Below are 12,263 nucleotides of genomic sequence, written 5' to 3' on the forward strand. Positions count from 1 at the left end.
CAGAGGAGGCTTTACAGCCTCATGATGGAAGCATGGCAGCAAGAATGGCACGATACGACTAAGGGAAGATCCTTGTATAAGTTTATACAGGATTTGGGGGGATGGTATGACTCTCTTTCGTTTTTAAGGGCAGTGGGAGCCCGAATGCTTTTCAACCATGTAAATTTAAACCAATATTTGTTTCGATTCCGCCTGGAAGCTGATAAACTGTACGTCTGCAGGGAGTCCAGTCGAATGAACACATGATGTTCGAGTGCCCAGCTCTTGGGAGGGCCAGAACTCAGGCCACCTTGGAACTTAGAGGTCAAGGGGAAGACTGGCCACTCACAAGTGGTGAGTCGATGTGGCAAAAGCTGCATTGTCGGACCATGTGGGAGTTCCTTGATGCGGTTGCTTTGTTCAACCGACATCAGTAGTTTACTTAAGGGAAAAAGACTCCTACTGCGCTGTTGTAGGAAGCTAACCGAGAGATATGACTGGTTACCAGCCAGATTAAGGCTCCAAGCGCTTTAATGATGGACAGGTACTTGCTAGCATTCAGCGGCCTGGGCATGGCAGCGAATTGCTGTCTTTGACGAGATAAATTTAATTATTGATAGTCATACATGATTTAGTAGTTGGCAAAGTGTGCCTATCCATTTTACTGATATATGACAAGTGGGCAGTGGGACACAAAAGCGAGTGGTGTGTGATACCATGCTTATTCTGCTTACGCTTTTAGGTTAGCTCTAGGAACTAGTTAGAACACTGGTTACAAAACTGTTTCAATGCTCAGTAGCTGTTTTTGGCACAGACATTCGGTCTTATGCTTTAGGGTGACCGAATGGGGTAGTGGCCGAAAAAATGCCAAGCAAACCAAAACAGTCAATGTAATGGCACAATTCAAGTTCCCCAAAACTGAAAAAGTTTAAGCAACCTTCATACTTGAGTCAAAAAATGTTAGCTACTGTTTTTTGGGGCAAAAAGGGCATCATTTTCATTTATTTCATGAAACATCAATCAACAATTACAGCTGATGTGTACAGCAAAACGCTCACCAAACTGAGATGTGTGAACAAAAAATGACAGTGTGGGAAACTGTCATTCAGCATAATCCTCTTTCACAACAACCCATGTCCTCACACCTCTGCCTAAACCAAGAAGATTCAAGATTTTTGTTCGGAACCTTTTGACCACCCTACCACCCACCATATAGTCCCAACCTTACACCTAGCGACTACTTCCTCTTCTTTTATTCGAAGAAGTGGCTTGGTGGACAACGATTTGAAGACTACAAGGAACTCAAGACTGCCATTGTCAACTGGTTCAATTCCCAGGCGGCAAACTTTTATGCAGGGGATTAAAGAAACTGGTACAGCGTTAAGAAAAGTGCTTAGAACTGAATGGCGATTATGAGGAAAAGTGAAGTAGATATATAGTAAACTAAAACTCTAAGTAAAAACCTCTTCTCATGAGTTAATTTTTTTAATGACCAAACGGTCCTTACTTTATGAATATGCCTTGTAGATTCTGTAACAATACATACAGTCAGTACAGTGCAGAAGTAGTAATCCAAAGATTATGAATTCAAATCTCAGTCAGACCTTAGACAATTTTTGTAACTTATAACTAAATGGTTAATCAACCAAGCCAAGTTACAGATCCATCATGACATTTAAAGTAAGTAAGAAGCAGTCAGCCATGGTATTAACATGTGTGCTGTTACCATGTGAAATAACATAACCCTGTTATGTTATTTGTGTTAGTTATATCAGTAATTTATCTTTTTAGGAAGAGAGCCTTAGGCTCTGCAGATAACATCTTCCAATCTTAATTATGAACAGAATAACACTTATATCTCTGAGTTTAATAATTTTGTCTATTATTAACTAAATAATAATCCCATAAAAGTTAATAAGAACCAAGAAATAAATAAAACAAAGAAAGAGATAAATTTATGCATAAGGGAATAAAATATAAAATTAATAATAATAATAAATTTTACCTGGCTAAAGTATCAGATGTGTAGTCAAGTACAGAAACAATTATCTTGACGTAACACTCATGATTAGTTGTGGACACTAAATCATACAATCTGGAAAAATCCACACACAAGTATAAAATATTATGACAGATTAGTCCAATATTTCAAGTGTTTTCAGATATCTAGTGGAGCTTTATTGATTGTGGGCAAGAAAAAAAATAGCAAATAATGGTAAAAAATTAAAAATGCAGCAATGTTTTAAGAACGACAACTCTTGAAAGTCAGGCAGATGATGTGAAATGAAACAAGTTTAAGTGTATTTTATTCATTCAAACTAAGATGGAAATAAATTTTTAAATTATTTATTTAACTGATAATACGATTAAATTTAATATCGTAAAATAAAGTTTTATAGGTATAAAAAAAAGAAAAAGATTTTTATAAACTACATTTACAAAGTTCATTTATGTAATATAATGGTAATAAAGATTAAATTAAATAAATAAATCTTAATTCTGGTCAGAACATAAAAATACAATACATTACATAAATCTCATCAATGTAAGATATAATATAAAATCAAAATTTAAAATATAAAAAATAAACGTTTAAAGTCCATATGAATAATTTAAGCACAAGCACATGAATTAATGTTAAGATAAATACATTAAATTTAAAAATTACTATAAAATAATTCACAATTCAGTAGCCACTCAAAATGTCAAAGCACATTTTTAAATACGTTATAGAGTAATGTTTTCATAAAAATGTTTTTAATTTACTTTAAATAATTGGTGAGAAGACTTTTGAAATAGTTCAGCGATTTATTAAAAATGGTATGGAAGCAAAATAAGACTCTTTCTTGCAAGCTGAACAAGTATTGTTTTGAATTATAAAAACACAGTTCCATTGCCTGGTTTGGTAAAGATGGAGAATCTTATTTCATAAAAATAACTGATCATTCTTTTTACCAAAGATTGTATATTCATAAATATAGATGCAAGTATAAGTAACATATTAAATTTTCTGAATATAGGACTACACAATTCATCCTTATGAGTGCCGAATAATGATCGACAACAAATTTTTTTATTTTAAAAACTCATTCTTACTTTTTGAGGGAGCCTCAAGAGATGACATTATACTTCATACATGAATATATGTAGGCATAATAAATATTTAATAATGATGACAACTTGGTGCAAATAACTGTAGGCAGCTCCTCGATATCATAACTACTAAGAAGAAAAAATCTCTTCATTTCTATACAGAAGTCGGGTAGTTATAATGGAAAAAGTGTTAACCCAATTACTGGAATCGCGAGATAAATGAATAATATTTTTCCAGGATAAATAAACACCATTCTCAATGTTTTCACAGAATAATGAGTATATATTGCTGTTAGCTTACTTAGCTGATGTATTTTCGCATTATAAGAACTTAAATGTGAATTTATAAGGATGTGATAAACATATTTTATTAATGACAGACAAAGTTCATGCTTTCATTAAGAAGCTTCATATCTGGATTATTTGCCTTCAGAGCAAAAATTCTGTTATATTTCCAATCACTTCTGATTACATTGAGAAAAATTTAAATGAAGAAGACATTATTATTCACCGCAATTTAGATAGCATGAATTTGCATTTGCATGAGCTTTGGAAGTAGGAGTACTTCCTGCAAGATAAAAAAGATTTCTCAAAGTGATGGGTACTGAATCCATTTAATGAAAACGTTGTTGCAGCTACTAAGTTACCAGTTGAGATTCACAACCAACTCATCAAAATGTCTGCTGATAAAACATTACAACTAAATTTGCATCTGAAGATTTAGATACGTTTTAGTTTGCTTGTAGAAGTATGGAAATTTAGTCACAAAAGCATTGAAAATATTAATCACATTCGCCACATCTGTTTTTGTGGCAGGTTTGGACCTTTAGCATCTTGTTAGTTGCACCGAACATCATGACCTAGGACAAGTTTAGTTAGTTGCGCCAAACACCATAACAAAGGCTAAGAGTTTAGTTTTCTTTAGTGCCTTTGTTAGTTGCATCAAACACTATGATGTATGGTGTGATCATACATTATGAAATGTTTTAATTTGATATTTTAGGTTTCTTGTACCCCACCAAGGGAACAAAGGCCAAATTTTCCACAGAACCGTTCATAGGTTTTTTTTTTGTATGATTTGTTAATTGCACTGTGTGCTTGACTTGCATTTTGGACTTGTGTAGTTGCATTGAACAGGGTCAAAAGCCAACTTTATAACAGAATCATCAGTAGAATAGGGATGCATCTTCATGGCCAGTTCAAGGTCACAATGCTGGAGCAGGGGCCCAGACACCTCAGATGTGACACTACAGGTGGGGTGCCTTGAAACAGTTTATCTGCCTAGATCTAGATCTAAATCTTGTACCTTACAAAGATCCGATGTTAGGATATATCATGGTTATGTGACATCAGAGATGTGTGTTACATCACAATCTCTCTTATGTAGGTTCAATTTCAGCATAGAATTTAATGATCTAAATTTCATATTTTATTAGATCTGATGTTAGGACATCTCAAGGTCATGTGATGTCGAGCATTTTTCGCCTACAGCCGGGACTAGAGATGGGGTATTTTACTGGCCTCGTGAGATAAGGTATGAAAACGGGCGTCTGTCTGTTGGTATAGCCGGTCAAGTTGCACAACATTAGACTGGTAGTGGTTGCCAAGCAGTATCGGCTTAGTGTTGGCTTTTCTTTCTTTTCTTTTCTTTTTTCCTGTTTAGCCTCCGGTAACTACCATTTAGATAATTCTTCAGAGGATGATATGTATGAGTGTAAATGAAGTGTAGTCTTGTACATTCTCAGTTCGACCATTCCTGAGATGTGTGGTTAATTGAAACCCAACCACTAAAGAACACCGGTATCCACGATCTAGTATTCAAATCCATGTAAAAATATCTGGCTTTACTAGGATTTGAACGCTGTAACTCTCGACTTCCAAATCAGCTGATTTGGGTAGACGCATTAACCACTAGACCAACCCGGTGGGTTGGCTTAGTGTTAGCTGGCAAGGCTTATCCGCACTCCTATAACAGCAATACCTTTTATGCGCTGGCATCATTAACTAGCAAGTTTAGGATGATGGTAGTTGGACTTAATTACAATGACCAACACAAAAGAAATCTGTCAGCTATTTAATGCCAAACAGTCTTGTAGACAAACATTAAAGCTAAGCAAATTGGAATTGAAAGAGGAATATGCTGTTACAAAAAGTTAACACTAGATACAGACGGGTGTTCGTTGCAATCTTATCAAATAACCAAAATGAATTCAAATGCATCTTGACAAACCATTATGTGACTTGATTTACTGTTTACCAGCTGGAAGAAATACCAGAGTTAAAAGTAAAACTAGTATATACAGGAAAGATTAATGGAAGATATGATATCGAATTGTTACAGAGTGAATGAATAGTATGTTATGTATCTTTGTTTGTATAAATATAAATAAATATTTGTAACTAAAATATATCTGTTTTATTTATTTTAGTTTACCTATCCCAAATCAGTTAGAAATGTGTCAGAGCTTTTGCCAGGTGTACAGGAGAAGAATGGATAGCCATCACTGCGTTACGGTAAGTAAAAATTTCATGTGGTCTTGCTGTGAAGTCTGCAAAGAGGATGAAGCCACTTATAAAAAAAGCCCTAAATTTATTAGCGAAATAGAAAACCGAAATAAAATGCTAGTTGATGATTATGAGGGAGGTTAAATACTTGTATATTTTTTATCTCTTGACTGTCTACTTAAGCAATTAATAGTACAGTAATATAGTAATAATTCACAGATTGTGTGATCTGTAGATGGTATCTTTATATATCAACTTCATTTCTATGGTTTTAAACCGCTGCTATTTCTCACCTGTATAGGAATTAGCATAGTTAATCAGAACAAATACATCAAACTGTCCTCCATTGAAGTAATCTTCTTTAGTTGCTAATAGAGAACGTCCATGTCGAGTCCTTACTGCTATCATTTGCTAAGATTAACTACGGCTCATTGACAATCAATTCATTAGATTTCTCGTCAGTAAACCTTTCTTTAATTTAGCGATAGCAACAAAACGACTCACAAAATCTCACTTTAGATCAGCCATTACAATCACATTAGCAACAATCATTTAGCTAAACTTTTTCGTCCGTAAACGTGGTTTTACCTTGCTTTTTTTCTTAACGATTGTATCAGAACTGCTAGAGAAGTCTATCACTTTTAGATCACTAATTGTATCCATCTTATTATACTCCTACAATATGCAACATGTATTATTTATACATAACAGTATTCAAGTTACGTTACATCGAGGTAAAGCATGAGAGGTCATACTGGCATGACACTATCTGATCCTATTTCATAGGCTGGACCTCATCAGTCAAAGGCGCTTACTTCAAGACCGTTTTGTAGATCAATACACAGTAAGCTGTAATATTCACAGTTATAGTGATCTATATATCAGTCACCATTGATCTCAAAGGTGACTTTTAAATCGATAGGACCCAATTTCAGCGATTTGTTTTTGTGAGAGCAATCAGCCATGTACAGAGGTACATCCTTTCTGAATCTCCATAATTGTATGCAGGTTCACTTTCTTCTCTGCTGTAATACGATCTCCGGAAATCTATTAACATCCTGTACATCTTACTAGTGTCGCCTTTTAAGTCATTGTAAAGATAGTCAACTGAATTGAGTGACTTTCAAGTTTTTTAAATTGCAAGAGTCAAATTTTGATTTCTCTTTGGTCACTTGGTTTTTCCTACCTGTCTGGAAATCCCGTATTACATATCTCAGTTTCTTCTCTTGTGACGTAGTCTGCACTGTCCGTGTATTGGTATCGCTTTGAGTAGCACCTGACCACTCATGTGTATCCCAAGTGTGGAAACCGATCATCAGTTTCTCGTTCGATTCCAGCAGTGTGTTCAAGATGATGGCCACTCTTAATCCTAGCATTACATACGGAATTATCCATGAGACTCTTGTGATCGATATTTCAGTTTCATGATTCGCTTCGGTATAAACTACCGTATTCACATCATTATTGGCTCTTATCAGTACCAACTCCTGTTTCACTCTAGTTATGACTCGCTTGTAATCTTCAGCAAAACCTATGAAAATCTCCAGCGGTATATAGAGACTGCACTTTCTAGAAATATGTTGTCATTACCAAATACCCAGCTGACATTTTTGACCGCTTTTCTGTGACTGTCTCTCAATGACAGAATATTCTTTATGAAGCTAATTACTCCTAAATTCTTAACCCTTGTGATTTCTATCCTATTCAATTTGTAACGGATCTCGCTGAAGAGAAAAGCGACCATGTTGTTCACAAACTTAGTTTTAGTGGCTTTCCTGTTATCTGCACTAGGTGGGTTCTATCAAGAATTGTCTACAATCTTTTAAAATTATAGACCTGGAGCTATAATGCAGAAATGTTTTTAAAGATTTTTATTTTCTTATTTTACCCTTTATTGAAAGGACTGCTAGATTTAGAGAAAACTTTACTGAAGCAAATTTGTTAAGCTTGACCAATATTTGAATATTATAGAAATTCTTTTCATAAAATTTATTTCCCACCTCTCAAAAACATATATTTTGTTTTTTCTGGAAAAAAAAATTCTTTTAATTTGTATTACTAATGGTCGGGAAAATCATACAATACTTTGCCAGATTTTTTCAAATACTTTAGAAAATACAGACAATAACAAAATAGGCTAATAATTATTTATTTACAGCAAACCACAAATAATTATTTAACATTTCTCATCATTATACCCAGTTATAAATCAAATTCAAAAAAAGTTTGATTGTATTTTGGTTTTTAGAGTTACATTATTAGTGTTAAAATTTGAATATTTGAAGTTCAAAGGGAACATTTTCATTTAAATATAATTTGTTAAAATAATATTGCATCAAAAGCACTTTTCCACTGTATAAATAATTTCCATGAACTGAGTTTCTGTCATAAGAAATGAAATTTGATGTTATGTTTTGTACTTTTCAAACCAACAGAGGATAATTCTTTTTAAATTTTTGGATGTAATTCAGAAATTAAGATTACTTTTACAATAATTTTTGTTTCATAAAAAAATTTTTAATCTGATGTGTTAATGTGCTTAATTTTAAATAGTTTTCATCGAAAACTCAAATTTTATAAGTTCTCAATAAATACACAATGTACTGTTTAATCAGTACTGTATTCATATGACACAAAATGATGGTAGATATATCCTAAGTACATTTTGACTTGATATTTAGACTCCCACACAGTCAACATTTATCACTTTTAAAAAACCTATTTTAAATTCAACCGTTAATGATAATTAGAGGTTGATAATAGCACAGCTGGTGGTATCACGATCCTGACAGTCTGGTTGTATGATCATGAGTTCTTATTAATAAATAATAAGAATATGCTCAAGATCGATAGAAATATGGGTTGTGTGATCAAGTAAAAATCTTTAATACATTTACCAATAACCAATGCAAACATTAAAGATGAGTGATGACTTAAAAAATTGCCTTTATTTATAAAAATCTGACGTGGGCACTTCCTTGTGCGCCTGCTAAATTATACATATACATTTTTTTTAAATAAAAAGTACATCAAATTTTATTTTATTAATAACTTCTGATATTTTTTCATTTTTTTTTATTGTTATTATTGGATTATTATTTATTGTAATTTTTTTTTTTACAATCAAAGGTTAATAATTATTAATAAATCAATATATTTAAATTAAAAAAAAAAAAAAGTTAAAAAAAGAAGTTAAAAAATGAAGTCTGACTCGAATCGATGTGCCTTCCCCTTGATCCAAATATTTCATTAATTAAAATTTTATTTGGCTATAACTCTAGAACCAATGAAAATAAGTACCACTTATGATATATTGTTGAAAAGCTGTCAATGAGGGCTTATTACTGCAGTAAAGAAACAGTCCAAAATCCAAACTGTTTTTGGATCTTGGGCTTTTTTGGACACTCTTTCTTGGTTCAGTTGATTGCAATCAAAAAGGGAGGTGCACAACTAGATGTTCCAACAGTCCTAAATCCAAAATTTTAACATCCTACAGCTAATCGTTTTTGCATTATGCTATACATACGTATATACAGACATCAGACCAAAACTAGTCAAAATGGATTCAGAGATGGTCAAAATGTATATTTTTGTTGACATCTGAAAACTGAAATTTTTCATGAACACAATACTTCCTTTACTTTGCATAATAAAGTAAAAATCAAATGGGATAAAAAATATTTAAATTCTATTTCTAACAAAATATTTAAAAAATATGATGCAAAGCAGTATTTTTTTTTTTTAATTTTATGATAAATATTTTGACAAGCAACTGGTATTAGGTCGTTTGATAATGGCAAAACATTATAAATATTTTTACAATTATAACTTCAAATATGCACAGAGATAAAAGTTTAAAAAATAAAAATATATTACTTACTGTTGCATAATACCAACTTTTTCAAGCACTTTATAACCAGCTGTTGTACGACGAAGATGACCAATATAAAAAAAATAGTCTCCAAGTAATGTGTTTAAAACATATTGCGGACTGAAGAGACAATCATGAGCAGATTTAGATGACAGCAGAGAACCAATTTCATTTGATATATCAGTTAATAAATCTATCAATAATTTTTCACATTCAGACTGCAAAACAGGGAAAATAAAAATACAAAAAATATCACATAATAATGTAGCTTTCTTTTACAAAATCTGAATAGTGAATAAGGTATTAAAATGAGACATTTGGAATATGTAACAAATAAATTGAAACAATAATGAATTTCTATTTTTGAAGTACAGAAATCTATTTATTATTGTATATATAATAATTAAATTAACACGGCACAGCCAAACACTGGCTATACACAAGTTAAAAATAGATAGAACTTCATTGTATATCTAGTGGCAAGATAAAATGCCAACTTACACACGTTACAGTCGTGTTGGGCTATAACCACAAGATTGATGGTGAGACTAATGTTTTTTAATGTATCAGTGACTGTGTAACCTTATATGTGTAATTACAAATATATACTTTTAATTAAAAGTAAGTGCCATTTATTAAGATTGTTAAAAATAGCTACTGCATGTTAAAAGTAAAACTATTTACACAATTTCTTTTGCATTGTGTGTATATTTTAACAAACACACATGTGTACATATTTCTACATACATGTATGGAAATACTGAAGTATTTTAAGCAAATTATTGATGTGCCAACTAATTTTAATTTTAAAAAAATATAGATTTTGAGAAATCAGGGGTGAAAACTAATAAATTAGGGTAAAATCACTGTTTTTTATGTTTGATATATAATAAATTTTATAAAAAATTTAAACAAAACTTGTAAAGAATTTAATTTTGAACAAAATGGTATAAGATATGTTGGATAAAACAAAGAAAGAAAAGTTAGAAACATTTGAATATTATTTATAAATAGTACACAAGACCAAAGTGGATTATACATACCAGTTTATAATAAATGTTCAAAAATGAGCCCGCCATTTTCAACAAATTTCTTGGCACGCTTCTGTTTATCTTTTTATTTCTTCAGGGCTGTCCTTAAGTTCCTCAGCCAAACTATAATGCAGACAATTAATTCTTCACAAGATGTGGACCTCCATGGCCAATTCATTTCTCAGAGAAATGATTATACAAGTAAGTCCAATTAACAAGTGACGAAAAAGTATGGAGGTGTGCCATCGAGCTTTTAGTATACTTTGTGTCTCAGCGCTAGAGAAACATCTTCAAGCAGCTACGGCAATTCTTTTTGAAGAAAGTGCAAGTATACCTCAAGCATTTAAATAGCCAGGTAATATGAATGGTCCAAACAGTTGATTCTGAAGAAAGCTGTACCGTACATTAACACTACATCAGTACTGAAAATTGCTTTCCACAGTTACATGAGGAATTACTTCTGCCCATGTACGCTCATTGCATAAGTTGTTGAAGTCATCTCGAATGAAATTTGCCTTGTCGGTAAACAAAATATTCTTGTAGAGTTGTTGATTTGTATTCCGCCAGTTGCAGAACTCCAAGCAAAGCTTGGTAGACAGAATTGATACACATTGCTGAATCCAATATTAGGTCATGTGCATCACATTTTCACAAGCGGAATTTTATTGAACAAAAATAAAAGCTTCATCAAAACATTTTATATTAGACAAGCCAACTGCCTGGGGAATTATTATGATAAAGGAAGGGTTAATTAAAATATTACAAAAATGTGCAGCAGAAGGTAAAAAGAAGAACTGACAGAAAAACTAAAACAAAGTGTAAACTATAAACTCAACAGTTCAGCTGTAAATGAAAGAGAATGGAGATGAAAACACAGTAGTGTTTATCTACAGTGTTAAAAAAATAAAGGTAACCATGTGATTGCTATAAAATAATTTAATAGTATCAACTACAACGGATGTAAATTAATTTCTTAAATAAATATTAAAATGTATTACCTACCTCTTCTGGACTTTGTAGTAAACAGTCAATGAGTTCAAATCCAGTTAATGTATATATATTGACAGCTCGTCTATCGATTCCAACATCAATCCTTGATAATTGTCGACTTTTTGGCAATAAAAATTGAACCAATTTACGTAAGAACTGCCGTTGACTTGACTCATAAAGGCAAGCTGCTTTACTCTGAAAATAAAAAAGGCCAGTTTCATAACATAAGAATATCCTGACTTTTGATTGTTTTAATTATGCAAGAATAATTTGTTATGAAATAATAATAATATACCAAAATAATAATAATCAAATGGCTTTTTGAAAAATTATATAGAAAACATCTTACATCACAACAATGTTAAAAAAAACTAAGCAAAAAAAAAGCTCAGACTATATTACTGCTCAACTGACCATCAAAGGAGTTGCAAAATAATGAAACCACAACTTATTAAATATCAGTAATAAAAAAAAAAAATAATACAAAACAATTTTAGAATGAACAAAGTAAACAGAAACATACTAAAAGATATAACATTAACAGGGGTTTAGTCCATTCTTTTTTATTTTATAAGATGAATCTGATGGATGAACGTAGAAAATATAAGAATGCTAGTGATGAAGAAAGTAAAAGGAACTATCGGAAATTAAGAAATGCTATAAACAGGAAGTGCAAACTGGCGAAAGAAGAGTGGATTAAAGAAAAGTGTTCAGAAGTGGAAAGAGAAATGAACATTGGTAAAATAGACGGAGCATACAGAAAAGTTAAGGAAAATTTTGGGGTACATAAATTA

General features: G+C 31.9%; 1 pseudogene; it reads right to left on the reverse strand.

Moving 5' to 3' along the window:
- LOC142323402 (rapamycin-insensitive companion of mTOR-like) overlaps positions 1 to 12,263 on the reverse strand; it is a 77,279-nt pseudogene that overhangs the window by 11,540 nt on the left and 53,476 nt on the right.

Source organism: Lycorma delicatula, chromosome 4 (assembly GCF_047948215.1).
Source record: "Lycorma delicatula isolate Av1 chromosome 4, ASM4794821v1, whole genome shotgun sequence".
In the NCBI taxonomy this organism is placed as follows: Eukaryota; Metazoa; Arthropoda; class Insecta; order Hemiptera; family Fulgoridae; genus Lycorma; species Lycorma delicatula.